Here is a 27,071-nt window from a genome sequence, read left to right as displayed (position 1 = left end):
CCCTAATTTACAACTATGTTTATGACTAATGTCCAAACTCTAATTTGAATTTTTCAAGACTGTTCCAGTTTCTGGAATTCTTTGCACAGGAAGAGGAGGTGAACAGATTTACCTAGATTTTTCTTTATTATTTTTTCTTTGTAAATAATAAAATGTAAGACATTTGTAAATTGTGTCTGGCTATATTCTGGACAGATATAGTGGAAATAGTGTGAGCATTAATAGCATTTGGGCTATGAAACTTAGCAGTGAATGTTCTGGAAGGTGATGACCTGTCCTTTGGTATCACAGACAATCACATCAGCTAGCCCACCATCTAAAGCACAACAGCAAGAGGGTCTGTAAGAAATGTGTACAATAGAAAAATGATCTCAATAGCCAGTCAAATCCTTTTGCCTTAAAAATTCATGCCTCTGTTTACCTTCTGTGTAGATAAGCATAGACTGTACCAGTAGCTCACAGTCAGGGATTTCACTAACTGCAGGACTACATGTAACTCTTAGGACTACTCATGAAAGACAAGTATAAAGGAATCCAGTGGGGTCTAAAAAATTAGGGGATTCTGTACAAGACCAAGAGATATCATCTTTGGGTTTTAGCATATATCCCCGAGATTCAGAAAACTATCACACATCAACTTGAATTGAGTGAGGAGACTCCAGAGATCCCAGGGATATCAGGACACTTCTAAGCAGAAAGCTACTGACTACTAGTCTGAATACCTCTTTAGGAACTAGATTTCCACGGACAAGCACAAACTATAATGCTTAGCTATGTTGTGGACACACAGCCACCTACATACACTCAATTTTACGTTCCTCATTTGGATTCACATCCGTCTGCAAGGGCTCAGTTTAGTTGCTTAAGTGGAGGTTCAGAATACATAGATATCCTCAGTAACTAAGGCTGCCTCCATGCCATCCTTCAGGAAGGCAATAGTTTCTTGTAGTTCATGTGACTTATGTGCCAGTTGCATGTGAATAACAAGCTCTGTAAGTAAACCAAGGCCAAAGAGAGCAAGAAAGGAGATCTTGAAGAGGAGAGAGGAAGATTTATTTTAGGGTTGTATTTCTATGAAGACTTACATATTACTCTGACAGAAGATGTTTACAGCAGCAGGTGGACCTGTGTTTTGTAGCAGAGTGGAAAAAAATTGCACCATTTCATTTCTCTTAAGTCTCTCGCTACTAGGCCTTAAGAGCATTTACTTCTACTATTTCATTTATTGTTTATTTTATTTTATTTTATTTTATTTTATTTTATTTTATTTTATTTTATTTTATTTTATTTTTCCTGAACAGCTACCATGGAATTTATTATAACAGCAGTGAAGCTGCTTCTTTTGTGTTATCACAAATAGCTGCAGCATAGAGCATTGGCTTATATTCAGACATTTGTTTCTTCATTTTCCTGGGACCAGACACTTTATGTTTTAATGAAAAAAATATATATATTGGCATAAGATTTCCTGGATTTTTTTTACAAAAATTAATTTTAAGAAATTATTGGTTTGAACCCAGAAACATTCCAGGGAACAGAGATAAATTACTGCTGAGTGCCCCCAGCTTGCAAAGAGCATGTCCAGGGCCAGACAGTAAACATGTGACAGACAGAAATTTTCATAGCATTTTCCTTTCATTTATTTCTTCTTTCCTTTAGTATTTGTTTAATCCATAGAGATTTAATTAGATGGTTAATTCTTATTTTTTCTGTTTAATCTCATGCCACCTGTTCCTATTCTGGCAAGTACTGCTTACTCTCCATGACACACTTACATTTTCAGATTGGTTGAAATACATAACATATTGGCGGAAAATTGGGGTTCCAAACACATACTTAGTTATATTTTCTCATTTGGTTTGATGTTGCGCATAAGCCAGCATTTCAGTGTCTGGCAATTATGACTCTTAGACAGAGATGTCATGCTTATAATACTTAATCCCTTTTTTGTTGTTTGTATTGTAAAAAAAAAAAAAGTATCTTTTTACTTGCTGAAAATCCTTTTCCTCCCAGAAGGTAACATTTTCCAGAAGCGGAAGACTAATCGTTTTAACTACTTAACAAACAAAAACTATCCAGATACTACTGTCAAGTAAAGGCTTAAGTGAATTTAGCTTTAAGTATTAAAAAATATGTCAAGATTGTGCCAACATTATACAATAAATCTCTTCTTAAGACTCTGAATTTGATCACAAAAATTCAGGCATTGTAACTATTGGAGTGTGACAGGCCATAAAAGACTTTTTTTCTGATTGGAACAAAATTGGTAATGGATAATTTTCATTTAAATATATTTAGACATGACATAGAACGAATGACATAGAACGAATCTATGTCATGAAATTTTGATATATAGAAAACAGGAAAAGTTACTGACGTGTAAATAAGAAATTTATTTGTAAAATGGTAAATATCTTATTATTGTTAAAATAAAAGATGTTGTCTTTTTTCCTGTGGGTGAGACAACCAAAGTATAATTGACTTTTAAATTCTACTCAAATTTTCAATTAAAAAAAAAAAAATCCTGTCAGAATTAGAATTGGAATACATCATTTCCAACTGGATTATGAAAATGAGAGCAGCAGTAGTAATTGGTTAGAGGCACACTAACGGTATGCCCTGAAAAGTCTTCTGAAGGATTTTAGAAGAGCTTCATATTTTCTAGGGTCAAGTATTTCCACAGCTTTGCAGGTTGAAGTTATGAAGACTCCCAAAGTTTCTAGTTCCCTGGAACCTTGTTACTTGGCAGCTGGAGGATTTCTGAAGCTTCAACGAAATATTTTTGAAAAATTCAGCTCTGATATTTCTGGAATGAAATATCTCAAGATTTTCTTCCAAAAGGAAAGTTACATATCTGTCAATATAGTGTATGGTTGGATAGATTGTTCTCTGCTATGGTAAAGGATTTGTTTTTGTTATTAAAATTTCCTTACGTATGGGAAATGAAAGCTCTTCAACAGGTCTTGCAAGCTCCCTAGCACAACTTTTGCTGCTGGTGAAATTCTTCATTTAACTGAAGTTTACATATCCTTTCAGGGTCAAAACTCCGAAAATGTGAAGCATGTTTTTACTTGCCTCTGTCTTTAGTTGATAATTCAGGTAATCTTTTGAGATTTAGGAAAATAAATATTTTCCTTTTTTTTTTTTTTCATATTATTAGAACAAAAGAAAGAGACAGGAGATATTTTTAGTTTCTTTTTGCAGAAAAAATAAAGAATCTGACAGGCTCCAAAGCTGAGGCAATGCTTTGGTAGTGTTATTTTTTTGACAGATGGCTACCTCTTTTTCCACCTTATGATAGAGCTCCCAAAAATAGGTGATTTTCCCATTTTACTGATAAAAGTTTTAGTTCTGTCATTTGTATGTTCCTCTCTCCAGTTTTGCATCAGGTTAAATGAAACAAGGATTTGGCTTATAAGCAATAAAAATTGACCTTAACATTACAGGGGTTAAATAGTTCATTATAAAATAAAATAAATGTATTTTAGTTGATTTCCTTTATAAAATTAATATATGGAATTTTATTCATCTTAGAATAGCTCTGTTTAACTTTAGGTACCTAAGGCACAGAAGTTTGAAGCATGTAATTCTTCTGTATGAGCAATGAAAAGATGTAGGGAGGTGAGAGGAGAACCTCTAAGGGATGACTGAGTCACTGAGAAACAAATTGCTCTCCAACATCTTCTAATTATGGCCATTCACTAAATATAATATGGAACTAAGAGGCAATGATCCTAACCCACATGCATCTGTTAAGCATGATATTCACCCTTGTTCAGATAACCAATACAAAACCAGTGCGTTGCTTTCACTCTCAGTTTATAACCACACTGATATACTAACACCCTTATCCATCCCTTTGCACAACATATATTCCAAAGATATGAGATCATGTCAACTACCTTCATCAATAAGTCCTGTAATACTGTACTCAACTTCTCTTGGTATTTAGTAAACCCAAAGGTGTAGTACGAATATTTTTGGTTTTAAAAATTGGACTCCACCTGCCTGCTCAAGCTAAACAGATGTTAACTGAAAAAAATATTTTGGATGAATTTTGTAATTTAAAATGTAAGATTAGAACATTAAGTCATTGGTCTATTTTATAGGCAATGAAGTGATGTTTATGAAAGTTTTACAACTCAGTAATGTCTTTGTTCAAAGCAAAGCATGAACAATTACTACATCCCTATTTCCAACATTTCCAAATTCAAGTGGACCTTGGAGAATTACAGGCATCAGTAGACAGCAAATTCAGCATGAAAATTGTTGATCCTCTGGGTGGACTTATTTACATCTAAAGATGATCATTAGGAAATATTTGTTAAACATCAAAATTTCCAACATAAAGCTTTTTCTTTCATTCTCTCTCATCTTTCATATATTACTACTTATTTTTAACAAATTTTGTCCACAGTTTTCAGTGATGTTCAACGTTTAGACCAGCAGGTCTTGCAGAATTTCTGAATGCTTCTCTGGAAGTCTGTTCAGCTACAAAAGATGGAAAACTTCAGCCTGTGTTCTTTATTATTAGATTCCTGCCAGGAACTTTATGTACATAGAACTTGGAGGACTAAAACACTGACCATCACGCAGGATTTCTTTGCTTTTCTGTGAAAATCACTGTTTGCAGTGTTTTCATGCAACAGAGATACATATTTTATGTCTTTTTTTAAAATTTTTTTAACTGAAACAAAAAAGAGCAGCCAAAAAAAGTAAACAAATAAAAACAACAACAACAAAACCCTCTCTTTAGTTTACTTAAATGATAAAAACAAAGATTTTCCTATTACTTGTTTTCATTTTTTTCTTCTAGGCTGCACTTATCTCTCTGATAACCAGTGGTTAACTTGAACAGTGAATCTTTGAACTGTGGTTATTCTGAATGTTAAACTGATTTTTAAGCCTTAGTAATAATGAAATGCCAGAAGAAACCTAACAAAATATTCAAATTATTTTGAGTGTAATGACATACATTTGTATATAGATATTCCAGTCTATAACTGTGCTACATTATTCTTGAGAAGGTAGCTAAATAAAATATATATATTCACTTCAAATTTCCAGTGTTAACAAGGGCTACAGAGAATAGACGGAAACATCTTTATTACTGACATTTGACAGTAATTACAGCCATTACACAGACCCTCAACTTACTGAATACATCTATACATAGGAATATCACATATTACCAACTGCTTTGTCCTCCTGAGATCAGTAAGAGTTATCGTGCTATCAGAAGTCCATCATACTCTGGTTATCTGGAACACATGCTAGCAAGATCAGAGGTGAGAAATCCAAGGCAACAAATCCAAGTACACCGTGATTTGCACAAAAGAAGGGATTATATATATATAATATAAAAAAAAAAAAACTGAAAAACCACCAATTAATTTAAGATTAAGGAAAACACACAGCAAAAGATTTAGACTGGCTCTTGTGCCCCCTGAGATAAGTCTATATAGAATACTAAAAACTGGATTGTCTTACACTGAAGAAACAGAAAACATATATGAAATGTATGTAAAATGATGTCTGATTTTATAAGAACAAAAGAGATAGAAGATTATTTCACAGAAATTTTGCATTATGCATGCAAATTCCTTTCAAATAGCAACCATCGGCTTGGTCACAAATCATGGGAAAAGAGATAAAAATATTAAAAGTTTTAGAGTTGTTAAATGTTTTACTTAAATTTACTTGCCTTTCTGATGAATGGCATATTTTTCAGTAATCTCTGTTTTTAAAGAAAAAGAAGAGCAATACAGAAAGAAATAGCTATTTGATGATTGTGCACTTAAGATACTTGAAAGTCTAAGCAGCCTGGAGCTACTTCAGCTACTGATAAGATGAGACACAAGATATATTTGCACATTGAATCAGTTAGGCTAAGAGGATAACTGGCAACAGCTGAATAAGCCTTATTTCTTTACCAAACCTAGTGGGGTTAGTATAAGACACCGGGGAATAAGTGTACACTATCCTAAAATTTTCATCTGAAATATTCGTCAAGATTTCCTCTAAAAAGTTTGGAGGAAAAAACTAAGTATGTCTTTCCCACAAGTTCTTCATCTGTAATATCTTCCAAATACCTTTTTCCATTACAAAAATTGTGTGCCTTGACATTTGTACCTCAACATTTATTGTATTTGGCTTTCTCACAAACCACCTCTTTCCTATTTAAAAATTCTCACAGTTATTGTTTACACCTACATCCCTTCTACAGTGAGTAAGAAAGCCACCCAGTGCATATTTCTCTGCATAAATTTTTTTAAACAGCAGACGTACTGGGGTCCTAGATGTTTTCATTAGTCCAGAGCGGAAGTAACACAGTATGCACACTTGATACAAGTTACTATTTATCAGGATATGAAAGAATCTCTTGTCAACCAAAATTTAAAAATATCATTTCTCATAGATGGGAAAGCTTCAGAGCATCAGAGAAATCAAGGTCGATCTTGGGTCAGCTCTGGGTCATATCACAGAATCAGATCATGACTGTAGTTGGAAGAGAACTCTGGAAGTCATTTGTCTTAAGTCCCTGCTTAGGCAGGGTCACTAAGATCTTCTTGCCCAGGTACAGTAGCTTTAAGAGTGTACACTCTCTAAATTAAGTACAAAGTCAGGTATGAGCTGTCAATGATTTTTGAAATACTAAGTTATATAATGCTTGATTATTAAGGGCAAAAGGACAAATTAAATCATAAAATCACAGAAAGGCTTGGGTTGAAAGAGACCTCAAAGATCATCACATTCCAACCCCCTGCCACAGGCAGAGTTGCCAGCTGCTAGATCAAGTACTAGATCAGATTGCCCAGTGTCCTATCCAACCTGGCCTTAAACACCTCCAGGAATGGGGCACACACAGTGTCTCTGGGCAACCTGTTCCAGAACCTTACCACATAAGAGAATGAATGAAGGAAGGTGTGGAATAGGATATTTCAGGCAAAATTACTAAAGAATAAAAGAAATTGGGCTGTGTGATATATTATCATATATTCTACCATTCTCACTGAGGATGAAATGAGGACATAGTAGGAAATCCGAAATCTATGAAAAGACTCATTTTCATAATTTTTAAGTTTGCATGGCAATAAAATTACTGATATGGATTTCTGTGTCTTCATTTGGGTAAAACATTTTTTTTACATTAAATTCAGAAAGTATCAAATGTTTTAATTATAAGGAATTCAAACTTAGAAATGCCTACACAACATTGCTGAAACCTGCTTTAGTTTCAGTTAGTTAAAGTTTGATGATTAATTCATACTTTTATACAATAAAATAGCCTACATCCTGGCTTGTTCCACAGAAATTTTTTATTAGGTGCTTAGCAGCTTTGCAATCCTTAGAGAGTGAAATTAACTCTGGATTATGAGTACAGTATTGTGTTAAAGTGAAATAGAGAAAACGTTTTCAACGTAATCAAAACTCTGTGGAATTCTGCTTCTCAGAGTGTCTTCAATAAAGTTACTGCATAAAACTTTTTGATTTCTTTCAATATACCTAGACACAAAGAAGTCCAAAATTTCATTCCACTTTAAAAAAATTATTTAATGAAACAATTTAACCATTTTCTGAAAACTGGTCTCTTCTGATTCACGAGTGTTAAAAAGAAAGAAAGATAGAAGTAACTGGTTTGTAAAACTAGTTCTGTTTCTAGATGAACATACGGGACTCTATTTCAAAATTATGCCTAAAAAATGCTCTGAAGGAACAATACATAAATGAACTTTCTTGACTTTGAGTTAGCATTTTCATTTTAAAGCCAGAAAACATCGTAGGCTACTTCCCTTCACACGCTGCCCACAGAGATATGTAGATGACTAATACTTGCCAGGGGATATGAAGGACATTCCCCTTTCCATTCTGCATGTCCATGGACAACGCAAAACCAGAACAGGCAAGAAAGTATGTTGTAGTGAAGCTAAGAAAGACAGATCAAAGCAAGCTCAAGTTCATTCTGCAAGGAAAAGACAGTAAAAGATAGTAACAACAGAAAGAAACAACAATCACTAAGATGCCTTCAGCATCCTGAAGCAAACTGAAATGTCAGCAAAATCTCTACTTCTGACGTCAAGCACAATGTTCATGCTAGCAAAACTCCTGTGTTTTGAATTCAACAAATATGTAGTCAGTAATGAGGGGACAGGCAACTATGGCTAAGATTCAGTTTTGTGTAAGATCAGTTTTATATAACAGTTGTTGACCTATTTAAAGAGTATGCTGTCAGATCTATTAAAACTTGAATTCTGTAGGCCAGGTGATGAAATAAATGTATTCAATTCAGGTGTCCCTAAACAATTCCATTCCATTTTTGGTGAAAAGACTTAAAAGTTTTTCATCATTGATCTTGAAATTTAAGTCTTACATTTATTCCCCCTTCAGTAGGTCTCCAGACTCTAGGATTTTCATTAATTAGTCCCACTAAGAGATTTCAGAATATTTAGTTTTGTTGTTACTGCTGGTTTTGCTAATGTATATTTTTCCTTTTATTTTTTTTCTATTGGGTTTTCATTCAGTCATACTGGCACCTGTCACCTTGGCAGAGCAGGCATCGGTATGTCAGCAGTATTTACTTATTCATTTATCGCTCTCCTGTTCAGCAATAACAGTCAGCTTTGGAACTGTTCCATGCTACTTAGCTCTACATGCCCAGAGGAGGTGTGCAGTAAAGAGTTATGGTGGTTTGTGTCCCAGCTTACCTATTTATAATTTCTAAATGTCTATTGAAGAATTCAATTTCCCCTTAACCTTAAGGATAATGCAATGGCAATCTGCCAATTGTTTCTCTTTGTCAGGAAGATTTCACTTTCTAACAGGGTAAAATGTGACCCATTGCCAAGTAGTAATTTTTCTAGGTTTCCTAGATGAGAGCAGTTGGCAGGAATGTGATGACTGCAGCAGGAATGACCTTTGGTATAAATGTTACTTCTGACTTCTGACCACAGTAATCTCTCAGAGTGACAGGTCAGCAGCTGTCACCCTGGTGCCTGATCTGATTTCATTGACACTGTCAGCTGCAGGTTTTCTGATGATAAAAGGGAATTATTGGGGAGAAACCAGAGGAGGGCCACAAAGATAATGAGGGGCCTGGAGCATCTCCCGGATAAAGAAAGGCTGAGAGAGATGTAACTGTTCAGCCTGGAGAAGAGAAGACTGGGAGGTGACCTTACCAATGCCAGTAAATATCTAAAGGGAGGGAGTCAAGTCAATGGGGCCAGGCTTTTCTCAGTGGTGGCCAGCAACAGGACAAGGACAGTGAAAATGAACCAGAACAGGGGAGGTTCCATAAGAACATGAGGGAAAGCTTCTTTACAGAGAGGGTGACAGAGCACTGGAACAGGCTGCTCAAAGACATTGTGGAGTTTCCTTCTCTGGAAACATTCAAGACCCATCTGGACCCACCTGCGCTACCTGCTGTAGGGGACTGCAGTAGCAAAGGTTTGGACTGGGTGATCTCCAGAAGTCCCCTCCAGTCCCTACAACTCCATGATTTTGTGATTCTGTGGAAAGAGAGGGATGACAATAGCAATTTTATAATATGATGAGTAGAAAATAACATTTAGAAAAGTTTCAGCTGTGGTATAAATCCTAGCCAGTACTATAAACTTAATGCCTTGTACTGGCAATTCTTTGACACCATATGGTCTCAATTTTGCCTTTAATTTCCATGAAGAAAGAAATAATTTCAAATTCATCACCAATTTGGGTATCAAGTTAAGAAAAAAAATTAAGACACTTAACCAGCTATCACATATTTGATGTTTGTGAGACATAAATAACAGCAATGTCACCAATCATTTGCTGTGACTTGTGTTCTCTAATTTTTTTGAGATTCTTTACAATTCAGTAAATACAATGCAGATTGAGTCCTAGGACAAAGTGGAAGATCTGTACCCTATGGTCTATAGAACAAATGTTTCTTTGCATAGGATGCTTTCCTGATATTTATAATAATTTCTGAAGCATATGTGATGGTCTCCTGCATTGTCTTCATGGATTATTTGTATCAGTATTATTCCATATATGTAATGTGAGAGATGAGCAGTGACAACTGTAGGCATCATAGAATCACAGAATAATAAAATCATAGAATGACCTGGGTTGAAAAGGACCTCAAGGGTCATCTAGTTTCAACCCCCCTACTATGTGCAGGGTCTCCAACCACGAGACCAGGCTGCCCAGAGCCACATCCAGCCTGGCCTTGAATGCCTCCAGGGATGGGGCATCCACAACCTCCTTGGACAACCTGTTCCAGTGTATCACCACCCTCTGGGTGAAAAACTTCCTCCTAATATCTAACATAAACCTCCCATCTTAGTTTAAAACCATTCCCCCTTGTCCTGTCACTATCCACCCTTGTAAACAGCTGTTCCCCCTCCTGTTCGTATGCTCCCTTCAAGAAAGCCACAATGAGGTCCCCCCAGAGCCTTCTCTTTTCCAAGCTAAACAAGCCCAGTTCCCTCAATCTTTCCTCATAGGAGAGGTGCTCCAGCCCTCTGATCATCTTAGAGGTCCTCCTCTGGAATCGTTCCAAGAGCTCCACTTCTTTCTTGTGCTGTGGGCCCCAGGCCTGGATGCAGTACTCCAGATGGAGCCTCACAAGAGTTGAGTAGAAGGGAGCAATCACCTCCCTCTCCCTGCTGGCCACCCCTTTTTTAATTCAGCCTGACAAAGTAATAATATGTTTCTGATCACAAAAAAAGCTTTCACAATTGCAAAACAGTTTATCAGAAGTGAGCCAGGAGAAGACTGTAAACTCATGAAGATGCTGTAAATAATTGTACAATTAAATCTAGTTCAGAGTAAATATTTTGTATGAGTACGGAAAAGTTGAAATTGAAGTATGCTGAGGTATTTTTATAGTGGCAGTACTTTTGTGACTGCAATAGCATGACATTACGATTCTGTTGAATTTCAATATTTAATATTAAATTACTGCATGCAATATTAAATTATATAATATTAACTTATCATTTCGTTTTTTATGTTATGTATTAAAAACTAAAATTAGTGTTTAGAATATTCACTAAAATTCTGAGTGCTGCAGTACCTCACATGCAGTAATGGGTACTCAAGAAACCTTTGCCAGATATCACAGAACAGAAAGAAGCAATTGAAAAATATTAATATCTGTATAATAGACATACAACTTGTAAAAAGTATTGGCATTCATTAGAAACATCCTGTACTTTCCTAAAACAGCTGTCTCTGCAGAATATATGCACTCTGGACCAGCTGGCATGGAAGAGCCCACGTCCATATTAAATTCTATTTCCTTTCAAAACGTGGTAGGCCATATTCAAATTGCCCACCTGGAATGGTTTCTAGCCTATGCTGAGCCCTAAACTATGCCTAAGGCTTGTTGGTTGTAGCCAGGGCTGTGCCAGATTTAGAGGTATAAATGATGGAGTTGCTGTGAGTGGGAGCAGTTCCTGACAGCACTTAACCACCAGAACAGTAATTCACAGCACCAAGTGCAACTTCTGGACTGTGATATGATTTAGAACATCTTCAGAACTGGAGAGAGAGTTACCTTCTGCATGGTTTGTAACAGAAATTTATTTCTGTGTAGATCATTTACGAAGTGATGAGAGAATTACCCTAAACTCAGTTAACAGGAAACAACAGGGAAAAAAAAAAAAAAGATAGTCTGTCTTATTTTAGGAAAACCTAGGCTTGAAATGCATTTATCAGTCTGATGGCTTAAGTTGCATAAAAGCTTTTTGTTGTCTTAACACATTTAGATCTGTTGTCTGACAGAAAAGTGAGAGAACAGGGAAAACAGAGCGAATGCAAAAATACGTATAATTAACAAAATATATGTGTAGTTGGTATATTTAGTCTTATATACCTCCCAAGGCTTTTTCCTCCTTGTTATGAGTTTTGGGCAATATTGAGTTATGGGCAATATTGAGTTATGGGCAATATTGAGTTATGGGCAATATTTTAACTTTTTTATTACCAATAAAGCTCAAAACAAAACAAGAAATGAGATGATAAACTAATCATAACTCTTCAGAATGCTACTAACTACAAAAAACTAGGATCTTTTTACAGTTATCAAATTTTTTCCCCATATTCATTTGGAAATACTAAATATCTGATTGATGAAGGAAATAATACTACATTGGTGGGTTGACTGTTGAACTATTTTACTGGTCTTTTCCAGCCTTAATTATTTGATGATTCCATCCCTGAGGTGTTCTCAGAAGTGGATCCACTTCTTCATTTCTGACACAAAAGGAAACCAAAGCTATAGCACTTCATTTTGTTACTTTGCTTAACTGAGCCTAGAAACAGACATCTCAGTAAAAAGATTCCTCAGAACAACCTGAAGATATTAGTTACGCCACAGATGCTGCCTATGAGCAGACTTTAAAATAAATAATTGCTATGAATATTGGAGATTGTATAACCACAATTTAGGAATGTAAAATATTGTTTTAATTGTAATTGGTATTGCTAACAGAAGTTCTAATTGCCCGAGTCAGTGTTAAGAGAAGTGAGTATAACTCAAAGGCATGCGGTACAACTGATACAAAAAGACAGAATAGTTTTGAGAAAGTCATGATGATCGAAGCTGTTGAGTTTCAAGCTAAATTTTAGAAATTTGGAAACTTCTATTTCAATTCTATTTAAACTGGGAAATGCAATGAAAGGAAAAGACATGAAAACAGTATTCAATATCACATTTTTTTATTTTTCTGCTAAGATTAATAATTAATGACTCTTAAAGCTTGACAATTCCAATATGAATTTAGAAGGCTTACTTTCAGAGGTAATGGTCATTCCTTCTCACAGATTTCTGAAGACTAAGTACCCAAAATATTTAAAAACCAATTGTTCAGGAGTAACAGTAGGTTTCAGCCATTTTGTTCATATGCATGAGCCTCTGGAGTCATTCATGTGTACTAGATGTAACATTTAAGTAACTACTGTAGAACCCTGGATTTTACAGCATTACTGGATTCTGGAAAATAAGATAAATGATTCACAGCTTCAAACAGTTTCTCTAAAGAGTGCATGTTGCTCACTTACACTTTTGAAAATCCCAGGCTGAGTCTGGGCCAACTTTTGAGCTTCTCAATCTTTATGGATTGACTCCAAACTAACCATTGGATGATGGCTTCAGGTAAGCTGTCTTAGCTACTGGAGATAAAATGTAAAAGGAAATGTTGACAGAGGTGTGAATCAAAACTGGGATTACTTCATGCATCAAAATTTAAGAAATTGCTTGGAGTCTTCAAGGAAGATTCTCTCAAATGCCATACAGCTGTGAGACGATAAACCTGAAGAAATGCGGTATGGATTACATTAGTTGGACATGAAAGATCAAGACAGTTTCCTCCCAGAGATTTCCCAGTGGGATTTTAAATTACAAGGAGCTTCTAAGCCAACACAAATATGCTATCAACATTGGTTTAATGCCTATAAAACATTTGAGAAGCAAAAAATAGGTTGAAGAGATAAACAAATTTAAAAAGAACAAATATATTAAAAATTATACGATAACAAAGACTGAAATTCACTATGAAAATATGTTGATTAAGAAGGATGAAAACGATCAAGAAAAATAAATTAATAGCTATAAATTTTGTTCCACTAAAAATAAAATAAAAATGTCAAGAAGACATTTATATCTTTATTGATAAATGGAGACTTAAATGTGAACAATGAAATACATTATTTTTGAGAGGAAAGGCAATAAATCAAAACCATATATGTAAGACAAACAAAGGGAAAAAGGATCTAATGAAATTGTAAAAAAAAAAAAAAAAGCTGATTTTCTTTGAAAAAGATATGCAAATAAATGAGCTTCACAGCAATTTAGCTTGCCATATTTCAGTGACGTGGAATGCTCTAAAGACTTCTTGAAGGTTCAGCATTTTAGAAAACAAAGCAATTCTAAAGAAACATTAACTTTTGATACAGACCCTGCAACCAAGTCACTCATGAGTCTCCCTGAAAGCAATGATGCTGCTTGTCGGGTAATATCTTATACTTCAACAGATCTGTATAAAGAGCTAAAGAGCTACCCCTGTGTCACTCACTGGAGCAGTAGCAGCAACTATCTGTGTCTCTACATGCATGGGGGTCTGTTCTGAAAACTGCAAAATCATGAAGACGTGCTAGATAGAATTTCTAATTTGAGTTTATGCATATAGGAAATATGCTGCATCTTCTTCAGACTGTGATGACAAAATGTTGGACCACAACATTCCCTATCAGCTCCCATCCTGAGTCACAGTACCTTCATGGAAGCATTGCCTTTTCTAAAACTTTTCAGTCTCTACCTCTCCCTTTTAATTGGATCACTGTTATACTTGCTTTAATGTGTTGTACCTCCTCACTATATACCCAAGACTTTTTGGGACATGTAGGTTACACTATAGTAATCATACCACTATCGTAGTTCCCTCTTCAGTTTGGACACTTATTTGAAAACCTCTCCTTGGCCCAGTAGAAGAGAAGAATACACTATACAACTTAAAAATAGGACTTTAATCTTTATTCATGTGTTACCATGAAGATTCATGAATATGCAAATTGAACATGATTATTAGGACTCACATAATTTGATGAAATATGAAAAAAAAAATTTGAAATTAAGTATGAAAGGGGAAGCATATAAACACCTTGCTCATTTAAAATAGACAGCCAGCATTTTAAAGGTGTTGTGCTATAGAATTTTACAATTTTGAGATCTTGAAATTTAGATGCCTAATATTGGAAAACTTAGCATTCTACATTTACTTAGGATTTCATATTTACTTTTAGAGAATAGAGGCTCTAAGTCAGAAGTTCACTCTTCAGGAAGACAAATTAAGATCGTGTGAATACTCAGACAGAGATTATTCTGTGCATGTGTACTTTCCACATTACAGTCTTAATTCTGACTTAGCCTTTGAACATTAGGATGATTCTAGATAATTGCAACAATAAGGAAAACAATGAAAATTCTAAGAAAAAAAACTGTTTCTAGTCTATGTGATAAGGTTACAAATTCTAGTTACAGCATGAACAATCCGCAAGAACCATTGAACCACTTCATTTCATTTCAGATTTGTACAGTTTCTCTGGTTAGTGTCTGCTAACAGCTAAAGCATGACAAACAGAAGTGTAATGGGCTTTGGTAAGAAGGAAGGCCAGCTCAATCATTACTGCAGGGGTATTTCTGAAGTTGTCATGAGCCTTTTCCATTTGGGATCTGACTTCTGTTCATGTCTTGCTGAACATCAGTATGTGAAGGAGTGAAGAAATAATCAGAACATGTCCATGTGATATCTAGGGCCAAACATAAGAAGCTGTTGACACTTCTACTTCTCACACTGTATTTTCAGGATCAACACTTGTACAATTCTGAAAGCAACGGTCGCTGACAGAGAATGATAGTTCCTATGACAGCTCTAAGGCAATGTTATTTATTTATTTTTTTAAATGTATTATGCAGTCTACTTCTTTAAAACATGTTAACTAACACCATGTTTGGCTGAATTAATTTCTCTCTATTTTTTTTCTTTCAGATTTTGTAAACTAATCTTCAGAATTGCTTTGGCACGAGACAGGAAGTTAGGAAAAATCTGTCCTATTTTAGTGACTGGGTTGATAACCACAAATATCACTCCTATTTAAATATGCTATCCAGTGACCTGTAGTGCTACAAACAGGAACTTGATGTCATTACATGATGGAAGTTTTGCCATGAAATACTAACTCAAAATGTGAGTCTGAGTCATATCATGACGTTTCAATAAATAGAAATGGTATCTTAAATCATTCCTTGCAGTTCTAAACCATCAGTAAAAGGATTCCACTAGGAGTGTGGAAAAAAGCACTAAGCACGTAAGGAAATGGGATAGAAGTGTACTGACACTGGAGTCATATGATCAACATAAACTTCCTTCATCTGATGACTTGACACCTCAATATAATGTAAGGGAAAATGCTCCATCCCTGCTCACATCTAATGGCACAGTGCTTACAGGACACACAGAAGGAGGGGGAGCAAATATGCTCCTGCTTTAAGGAGCATGCCACAGGCTGGGTGAGTTCTCCCAGTAGCATGAGTTCACCATTCATGCTCCAGTACAGAAATGTTGATCTCAGGGAAAGCACATATATAAAAAATCCTGTTTCTTTATCAGCAAAAATATGGTCACAAGAAGTGCAATCAAATGCATCAGACTCATCAGTATGTGAATACTGAAGGCAGAACAACATTTATTTTAATTAACATTTCTGATGTCTTTATTTCTCTGGGCATTTCTGATGCTTTGGTAATTCCTAGTCACACAAGGCAAGGAAAATTTAAGGTGTTTGCATGTACTCACTAAGGAAAGCTGTTTCAGAGCTCCAGTCTTTAATGTTGTAAAGCTTTCAATGGGAGCTCAAGAGCCTCCTTGACTGGGATTTTGCTCTGCAATTAAAGGTTTGCAGACAAGAGGCCAATAGGTTCTTTGAAAAGGGAAACTGGAGGAGGAAGGAGGCGGCTCATGGCTTCCCGGATGTAGACGGTGACAAGAACAATTGTTCACAGACAGTGGTTGTAAGCAGAACTAACATGTTTCTTTGCAAATGGTAATAGAAATATATTTCTTGCGCTTTCCTGTGTGTTTCTTTTATGTAGGCATAGCGATAAATTAACTTTATTACACTTGTTGATAGAAAATTATTTTCTTTCTAAGAATATTTTTGCTAAGTTTTTAAGCACAGAAAACATCAATAATTGTAATAAAATGCTAGATAAAATGCGATCTAGGGAGCAGGATTAAAATTAAATAGCTACAAATACAGAAATGTAAATTTATAATTAATGTACATTCAATCATGTGATCAACTGTTTCCTTAAGTTTTATCTGTAGAGAACCATTCAAACAGATGGCCATAACCTTTGCTGGAAATGTACAGAAGACTTCATTGATGAAAACTGAAATCACGTTTTGAATCTTTTTCATAAAATTCCTGAGGCAGATAATGTTACGCATAAAGCTACAGTGAAATCAATAATGTAATTGTCAACTATGTCTATACCAGTTCTTTTTTCAACTGTAGAACACGTTTCCTAAGAAAAGGCCAGATTGACAATCACGCATATGCAGATGGCCAAAAAATATATCTCAGTGCAGAAACTAGCCAGAACAGCACATCTGCAGGAGAAATAAATATCTTATGGATCTGGCAGTAAGTAGTACAAAAAGAAAAGCAATGTTGAATCAGAGTATCAAAGTATCAGAGATTCATTTGAGTTGGAAGGAACCTATATGTTACTTGACAGTAGGATTTCAGCAGATCTGAAGCCAGTTTGCACTGGAGATTTACATGCTGGAAAGAAGTTTCTTTATATGTGTACAATGACCACAGATGCCAGTAAAGTCAACTGCCTAATTTTAAGGTTTTCATGGAGGTCTTATCACTGTGACAAGTAAAGGGTTCAATTTTGCAATCTTGAGCATTTTTTTTTTATTTCAGTAAGATCAGAAATGCTACATACTATTGATTGCTTATAATATGCAAAGTGATAAGCAATGATCAGACAGTAAATAAGTACTACAGTGAGGAAAGAAAAGAGTAAAATCCTACGCGTAATAGAATACTGTTTTCTTATGGTTACTGAGCATCATGAGATGTTAATTCTCTGTATGTCAACACTGTCATATGTGAACTTTTGGATACCCTCTAAAGACACTCTGTACATTACTAACACCCCTCACCCTACCCCCCAAAATAAAGAAAACTTTGCTTGCTCTGTCTGACAGAAGATGGATTTCTTCATTTCTTAAGCACTGAAATGTATATGTAATTTTTTTTAAAAATGTTTATCTTCAATATTGATGCCACCTCTATACTTCTAAAGTGACTATTTTCACGCTGCCATTCTGAGAAATGTTCAAGACCAAGTCATATCTGACTTAATACTTACTGGACTACAGCATCTATGTAATCTGCCTGTTGCAGAACAATTGCTACACTAAGTACCTATTTACCTTGCACTTAATTTTAGAATTTATGCTAAAAAGAAATGAAAAATAACAGATTGAATTCTGAGGCTGCAGAAATATATTATCTGATATGATTTTATTTTCTTTTAAAAAAAGTCCTTGATCACATCTTGAATTTTACAATTTTTTTCATTAGGCTTTGTTCCCGTAGTTGAAAATAAGAATAAAACATTTGTGCATGTTTCACAGGAGGGGAGAGGGAGAAGGAGAAGGAGAAGGAGAAGGAGAAGGAGAAGGAGAAGGAGAAGGAGAAGGAGAAGGAGAAGGAGAAGGAGAAGGAGAAGGAGAAGGAGGAGGAGGAGGAGGAGGAGGAGGAATCATAAAATTAGTCCTTTATGTATTTATGGCAGCTTCCGATGCATAAAATAACAGGAAGTGATAAAGAGAGATAGGAAAGGAGAGTGGGACAGAGAGGCTGTAGATAACATAAATGAATATTCAAGTTACTACTGTTTGTTTTTTGCCTCACTTTATTAAAAATCAACTAAACCAAAGATTGGGCTAGATTTTAACATCAGTTTACACAATTTCACTGGTATAAGTTTTGGATGAAAAGACTGGAGATTGGGAACAACTAGCAATAGGAGCAGGGTTTTGGGCTGCTGACTCAGGCACTGCATCACCATGCTTACTACCCTTTGCTGACTCCATTGGGAGCTCTGGTGATGAGCAACCTTGGGTTGGGTTTCTGTACTCACATAACATGAGCCTTCCTGCAGATTCTGAGCTGAAGCAGAATTCGGACAGACCCATGCAGAATTTTGGAAAATGTTAATATACCTAAGAACACCAGAACAGGCTGAAAATTTCAAATGAAAGTAGTAGTCATAAATTGACGGTCTTCATGTGTTCAGACCCATAAAACACTCATCACTCTCTCTTATTTCTGCTGCATAGGAAAATAAAGAAATCACAAGAGACAGCTTTTGATTTAAATTTTTTTGCAGGGTCAGGCTGATGACAGGAACATCTGGCAATTGAAAGTGGCATAGTTCTAATAGCTACCTAGGAAATGAGGTGCAAGAAGCACTATTACACAACTGAGACCAGAAAAATTGACTAGACATGACAAAAGAAAATCATAGCTTTTAATTATCACCAGTCGTTACTCTGGAAAGTGAAATAACCAGTCTTAGTGATGGCTTCATTATCATATTGGCATGCGGTCATCTTTTAGCTCACTGAAGAATATAATTGCTGATAGCCTGGTATTTAGTGTTTATCTACTGTGTATTTTAAGGCTATTGAGTTATGCTTGAAAGCCAAATTCATCCATAGTGTAAATGACAAAACACAAACTACATCCTGTTTAATCTCTAGACAGGTGTTGGAAAGAAGTCCAAATACTGACATATTTATCAGCACCTCTGCTTAGAATTCTTTGCAAGTGATATATTTTCCATATCAGCCAAAGCTACTTGCTCTTGACACTGTCTGTTAGAATGGAATCATCTTCAGTACAGTAAAAATAGTAAGTTACGTTTTTTAATCACCAAGGAAGATAAATCATTGCAATGAAGGAGCAGGGAAAAAAAAGTATATCCTGTCAAATTAAAGTACTACAAGCCAAAATAACTAATTTTCTTATGATGCATGCTTTCTGACCTCTCATTACCATAAAATTACATTGTAAAAGATGGAAATTTTTAATATATTATATAGAAAAATGTCATTTTCTCAACTACAAATGGAACTTCTGTCACCCTCTGACCAACAAGCTCAATCTTAAATTGCTGGAAAGCAATTTTTAAAGTACCATTCACATCTACAGAATGTCTTACTTATATTTCAGTTTGTAAATTTCTTGTATCATGTTTTATGAGATAAAACACAATAATGGGAGCAAAACTAGATAAGTATTCTTTCCCCTCCCCCGAACCCACAGTGTGCCTCAACACCACATATTGCCTCTGTTCATACCCGTGAGAGGGTCAATCAGAGTTAGTGGTGCCAGACAACAAAAAATGCTTTTATGAGTAGGTCTTATATAAGTAATTAGTATATATAAGTAATAAGTAAGTCTTTTTATAAGTAATGCTTTTTGTAAGTAAGAGGAAGTCTAAGGAAAACATGGTAATTAAACAAGTGGAGATGGGAAAAAGGCAGAGGCATTTAATGCTATTTTTCCCTCAGCTTTTGATATGCACATAATCACAGAATTGCTGAGGTTGGCAGGATCTTCTGGTTCCATATGGCCCAACCTCTGCTCCAGCAGAGGTCCAGACAACTTCTGAACATCTCCAAGGAGGAGACATCACAACCTCTGGGCAACCTGTGCCAGTGCTCCATCACCTGCACAGCACAGAAGTGCTTTTGGATATTTTGTTAACCATTGACTGCTACTCTCTGGGTCCAGACAGCAAGTCAGTTCCCAACCCACCTCACTATCTGCTCATCTAGCCTATTAGGATCTTGTGGGGGACAGTGTAAAACTTCTTAATGAGTCCAAGAAGAAAATATCCAGTCTTCATCTTTTAGGCTGATTATTTCATTATAGAAGACCCTGAGGTTGGTCAAGCATGATTTGTCCTTGATGTATCCTTGCTGGCTATTTCTGTGGATTTTATTCTCCTTCATGTACCTGGAAATGGTTTCCAGGGTTAGATATTACATCACCTTTCCAGAGATCAAGGGGAGGCTGACTGGGCTTTAGTTCCCTGGATCCTTCTTCTTTCTCTTCTTGAAGGTATGAATGACGTTTTCTTTCTTCCAGTCTTTGGGTACTTCTCACAATTGTCATGATCTAGAAAAGATTATAGAAAGTAGCCTCACAATCACATCTGCCAGATACCTCAGCACTGGTAGGTGCATCCCAATCAAGACTCATGGACTTCTGAATATCCAGTTTCCTCAAGTCCCTGCCTTGATCCTGTCACCAACAGTACCTCTTCCTTGCTTGAGTTTTTCAATCTGCTCTCTGGGGCCTGGGATTTCTTGACAGTGGTCTTGCTAGTAAAGACTGAGGCAAAGAAGACACTGACTACCTTGTTCTTTTCACTGTCAGATGTCCAAGTTACCTGTTTAATGCATTAAAGGATCCATATTTTCCCTACTCTGCATTTTGTTGCTGATATACTTGTAAAAGCCCTACCTGTTGCCCTTGGTGTCCTTGGTGTGCTTGGTGATCCTGATTAAGCCTCATTTTTTTTTTTTTTTTTTTAATTTTATGATTCCTACCTATCACATCACTACCATGCTCTTTGTTCATCAGCCTTGTGTGTCATCTATTCACAGGACTGATGGTTATCCTCACCCTCCCTCTTCCTTCCTAGACCTCTTCTGAGATCAGACAAAACCTATTGGAAAAAACATATTCACATCACTTAGGGGCTGTACATCCTGTCTCTCCCTGACAGACAGCGATCCCCAGATAAGATCCCATGGACACAGAAATAAAACCCACTTGCTGATGCCAGTTCCAAGGCCAATTATTGACATCTCCTATCAGTGTCCTCCTTCTCACATCCTTATCCTTTCATACCTCTGAAAGTTAATGAAGACTGATTGTTCTGAGATGCATAGCTGAAAGAATTTGAAGACTAACTCTTCATAGGGATACTCCCTCAGAGAAAGATTTCAAAACTATATTTCTAAGCATTCTCTGAACACAGGTAACTTCTCCATTTCTGATATTAATTACAGAAATGTTTTGTATGAAAAGGAAGTAATTTTTCTGTGTGTGTTTCTGGCAGGTCTTGAGCTGCACAGAAGAAGGTAAGAGTTCCAAGCGGGAAATTCATGAGAAGGGATGGAATGCTTTTACAAGAATTATCTTGATACTATTCAAGATAATACAAGAATTCAAGAATATACAAGAATATACAAGAATTCTTTTACAAGACCAGTGAGCTGGCAAGCTCACTGTTAAATAAATTTTGCTGCCTAAGCTGCCACCTTCCACAGGTTGACCCTACTGGGATTGTCAATGTATGTAATTAACTCACAGGCTCACAGCTTGCTCTTGTGAGCTACAAAGAATTCCCTGAGTAGGAACAGATCTCAGATCTGCACCCTTCCTGAATTTATGGTGGCCCAATGTTTTCCTTCAGATTTTTAAATGTAGGGCCTTTAAAATTCTCTTGATCACAAAGCAATATAATCTGAAAGATGCAGAAGGAAGGGAGATCTAGGTATCAGCATTTCTGTTGCCACTTTCTTATTTTTAGAATGATAGATACAAAATCTGTCACAAGAGCAAGAAATTTTAGACTCATTAAGATGAAAAGACTGATATGGTGAAGAACATGATGACTACAAACGTTTGCTTATGTCTTATGACGAGCAAAGTAGAATTTATAGGAAAACTTTTTCTAATCTTTATTTCTACAGAAGATCTTTGAGCAAATTTTGTGTGCTCATTATCAGAGAACTAAAGATTTGCCTTGATCCTTTGTTCTAATTTAAAAGATGACTTCCGCTTATTTATTTTTGAAGTACCATTATTTTACCCATGGGATAAGAGATGAACCAAATCCAGAGCTCTAATTCAAGGCTTATTGACTTCACTGGCCTCTTTTCCTCAGTCTTTACTGGAAGTCTCTTTGTCACACTGAAATCATTACACTGAAATCACATAGAGAAGTAATTCTGTCTGGGACACCAAATAATTTCCATAAGATAATTAAAACTTACTTATTTTGCACATGCAGGCAAGATTGAATTTTACGTCTTGGTTATCAAAGCAGATTAATGGGCTTCTAGAAGTCATTGTCAGATTCCGATAGGAGTGGCTTGCGCTAACAACTTCTTAAACTAACAAGCACATCCCATGTCTGTGAATGTAAACCAGAAAGTACCAAGTTAACAGCAAAAAATATATTTCACCTTACACTAATATTTAAAGAGAAATAATAAAAGAAATTATGTACTTAAAAAAAGAAAGAAGACTGGTTTAATTTCAAAGCAAACATCAGTTTAAAATTTTTAGGTTTGTTAGCAACATTACTCTTTACTGTACTAGTAATAGGTATACTATATAAGTTGTCTACGTTACGTTATCCAGCAAACAGTTCCTTTGTTTTTCCCAGTTACATTTATTTCAGCTAAGACATTAAAATATATTATTTACATGTAATTATACAGCTTCATTTCTAAAAGTCACTCTATCCATTTATTTTTCAATGTGTTCTGTTAGATTGTCTTCCCACAGTGGAAATAAAATTACTCTTTGCAAATGATCACAGAGCCCAGCATCTTCTAAGTCTGTTCTAGGCATGTAGAGCTTCTGAATTAAATGTAAGCAGAATTAAGTGTGGTAGTAAAAATGTTCATGTTACCTACTTCCCCACCAATTCATTTGATTTATGATTATTCTGAGAAGTTCTTGTGCATAACTTCATATCTATGTACTTTACCACAAGGACTTGATCAGTCAAGAAGGATATTAGACAACTTTTTTATTACCAGTTAAAACTAATGCTATAAAATGAAGGATTAAACAACATGTACAGACTCATGTCTGGGCATTTCAGTTTTAAAATCACATTGTCAGAGCTCATTTATAACATTCTTTCCCCTGACTACAATTGTAGATTTATGCACTGTCATTTCCATGGAGAAGTGCAAACTGAAATAGTTTCACAAGCTCTTCTGTATTGTAGATGTAGATTTCAATGTTTATCCCCAGTTTATTCCAAAACTATAAGGGATTTTCTCTCATCTACATCGAAGCAATAACTCATGAATGGTTTATAACAGAGTGGGAAAAAAAGTTTCCCTTTCAAAGCGTCTTGAATGCAAATTCATCTTAATATAGACTGGTTTACTCTTCACAAGAAATGATTGAAATGATTTCAGAAATATATATTTTTAATAAATTTTACTTAGATGACTCAACATAATTTTTTGCTGTGGTCATCCATGCACATAACACAGCCCAGGGCAAAATCAAATACCACTTGACTGTTTCTTTTCTTCCTCAATGTATTTGTTTGCTTTATTTATAAAGTTAAAGATTATTCAATTTGTTCCAGCTACCACTGGGTGCTGTCAGAGGCAAAGGCCACGTCCTGAGCAGGTGAGTGCAGCTCAGTTTGTCTGCAGTCGTCACTAGCCAGATGTGACCCAGCCATGCTTTGCAAACTCCGAGATCGCATTAATGGGCTGCTAACCCAATCCATACTTTCCAGCTGAGAAATTGGAAACAGAGCAACCAGACACTGCAAGAAGGCTTCCTGGCTACAGCTCGTCTGTGTCAGGTTAGCAGAGAGGGCACAAGTTCAGCCACACTTACACCCCCAGTGCTTCTCCAAGGCCCAACCAAAAAGGGTTTCCTCCATCAGGAATTCAGGACATAGAGTCAGATCTTCTGGCCCCCAACATTCTGGCTTTAAGTTTCCCAGCTTCCCAATCCTCTAATTGCTTCTTAAAATACTTTGAAAGAGTACTTAAAAATCAAGAAATATTCTACTATCGGACATCATGGAGACTACTGTAGGAAATCAGCGGGAGAAATGCGACGACCATAGTAGATGATCAGCAAATCTCGTTTATTGTTTCAGCTGCGTGTACATTTATAGTGTGGATAATAGGCTCACGCATATTGCTAAAGTGGAGCTCAGGATTGGCTTGCTAGTCAGTGTCAACTACACCTATCTTTGTGCTCTGTGGTTATCTCACAGCAAACACTCTGTTACAGACTTCTCAAAACACTGTTGCCCGCTTTCTCCATCGGCATCCTGTTTTGTTCCTAGTTCTCATACCTGACCTTGCGCGTAACAAGGTTGCTTAGCCAGCTGCACAGTGTCTGCATGGCTTTTCTCAGTCAGCCAGTCATCAATAAATCTCTCCACAGACTACCTCCTCACCCATTATATAATTAAAAGCTTGTAATTGTTACTGGAGAGTTAGTACAGTTAGTAGAACAAAAATTCTCCAAGATCTTCCATCTTCTCTGTGACAGAAAAATACTGGGCTCTCAGCACATGTGACATGATCAATTAGTATTTTTTTTCCACTGAGAACTAAGAACGTTTTTGAAGATCATAATAAGAATTCCGTGAACTTGTGTTCTGTATTATCAGACAGAGACATTCAAGGCTGATTACTTTCATTTCCAGGTTTACCCAAATGTCATAAATACTTTAGACTTTTTATATTAAAAGTAATGGGATATTTGCCACTGGTCTTAATAAGGACAGAATTATAGCCAAAAATCCTAAGTGAAAAACTGTTTAATACAAAAGCTTTATTTCATACTAATTTTCTTTGATTTGTGGTTTAAGTGAGTAACCTGTATATTCTATGCAAAGTATTTGTTTTTGAATGGATATATTCAAAATCATTTTGGTTGGAAATTCCTTTAAAATCCTTCATGAAAGGATTCCACTAAAAATGTGTTCAGACTTGTTTCTATGACAAATACTTTTGTCATAGAAAATACACTACATTTTTTTACATAGAAATACACTTCATTTTTTTCAGACATCTTTTCTTCATGACCATAACCCCCATTACTTTTTGAATTAGTTCCAGAGAGTTATTTTATTTTTATTTTTCCCCGTTTCCAACTGTGCATGTTGTCCAATCTTCAAATGCATAGGACTTAAAGCAACAAAAATTAAAAATATGATTGAGAAAGATACCATAGCAAACAGAATTCAGACAGATTACTACCTGTTATTTTATCAGTTAAAACACAGAAGAGTAAATAAGAAATAAGTTTCTAAAAGAGTTCTAATAAGAAATAAGTTTCTAAATGATTGTTCATTTGAAGACTATCTTACACCCTACAAAACATCTAAGATGACAGTACTGAAAGTAGGAAAGAATATTCTGTTTTCCTGTATAGCTTTTTTACTTTGAAGTATAACAGCATAATATACATTATTTTTAATACTGATAGGTCAGTTTTTTCTTTAATTTTATTGTTATTTCATACAGTTGCCAATGGAAAATTGTACTGAGACCATACAAAATCTGCAGCCCCCTCAAATTCTGTTTGTTTGCTTTAATGTGTTTTGATTTTGTGTGTTTTTCTTTTTAAGCCACTTATCTACTGTTTTGTCTGATATTGTGCCTTTATTTTTCCTCACATCATGCAAAATGATGGATAATTAAGCTATTTATTGATATTCAAAGATTAGCTAGTTTTTGATACCTAAAGACATAATTTAAACTGACTGAAAACAAGACTTCCAGTTATTTGCATAAAATTAATTCTTACATGGAGTACAGATTTCTTTATTTGAACATATAAAAAAAATCAAAGTAATTCTGAGATGAAGCACTGAATTATTGGTTTTGAAAGAGTGAATTGTTTTGTTTTCTTTTGTTTTTTAACTTAAAATTATTGGCTAGCTTTGAGATTTCCCATTGAAATTATGAGCATGGTATATATTCACATCAGTCAGAAATGCTTAAACACTAAATTAATGTTTCATTTTGTAACTTTGATCTTAATAAGAAAATTAAATTTCTCCTAGAAAAAAAAAAAAAACAACAACAAAAAAAACCCTGAATGTGAATACTTAAAATTCCCCTAACTGTATTTTAGGTTTGGTTGTCTAGGAAGAAATCTGATTTTGCTGTTATTGACAAAGATAAAAATATCCACATGGAGTTGCTTCTAATGGAATTAGGTGTTGCTGTCAAAAATGAGGGGAAAAGATACTGCCTTTAATCTTTCCACAATAAAATGTTATACCATACTATTATAACAATACTACTTCATTTTATAAACTGTCATTGGTAATAAAACAGAAAAAATCTCTACATTTGTAGATTTACAGCATATCTTCACAGTTTAGTTCTGGAAGGAATTTTAGGTGACCTATTACTTGATTTTGCTCATTATTAGAGGCAGGGTTGAAAGCCAGACCTGAGTTTATTACTGTCACTTCATTTGAAGGAATAGCCTCTGGCTTTCAGAGGCTCACAGTATTTTTGCTTTTGATACATTGAAGCATTTCAATACTGTACTGAAAGTATTTCTGTGCTTTATCTCTGAGCTGCTCAGGTCTGTATTTAGTTTTGTTATAGGGCATGAAAGGCCTGTGATGTATTATCTTCTTCTTAGCAAATACTTGGAATTTTAATTGCTTATCAGGTATCTTGATTTTACAGCAT

The sequence above is a fragment of the Gallus gallus genome, chromosome 2, assembly GCF_016699485.2.
Source record: "Gallus gallus isolate bGalGal1 chromosome 2, bGalGal1.mat.broiler.GRCg7b, whole genome shotgun sequence".
In the NCBI taxonomy this organism is placed as follows: Eukaryota; Metazoa; Chordata; class Aves; order Galliformes; family Phasianidae; genus Gallus; species Gallus gallus.
Note: the sequence above shows the minus strand (reverse complement) of the source record.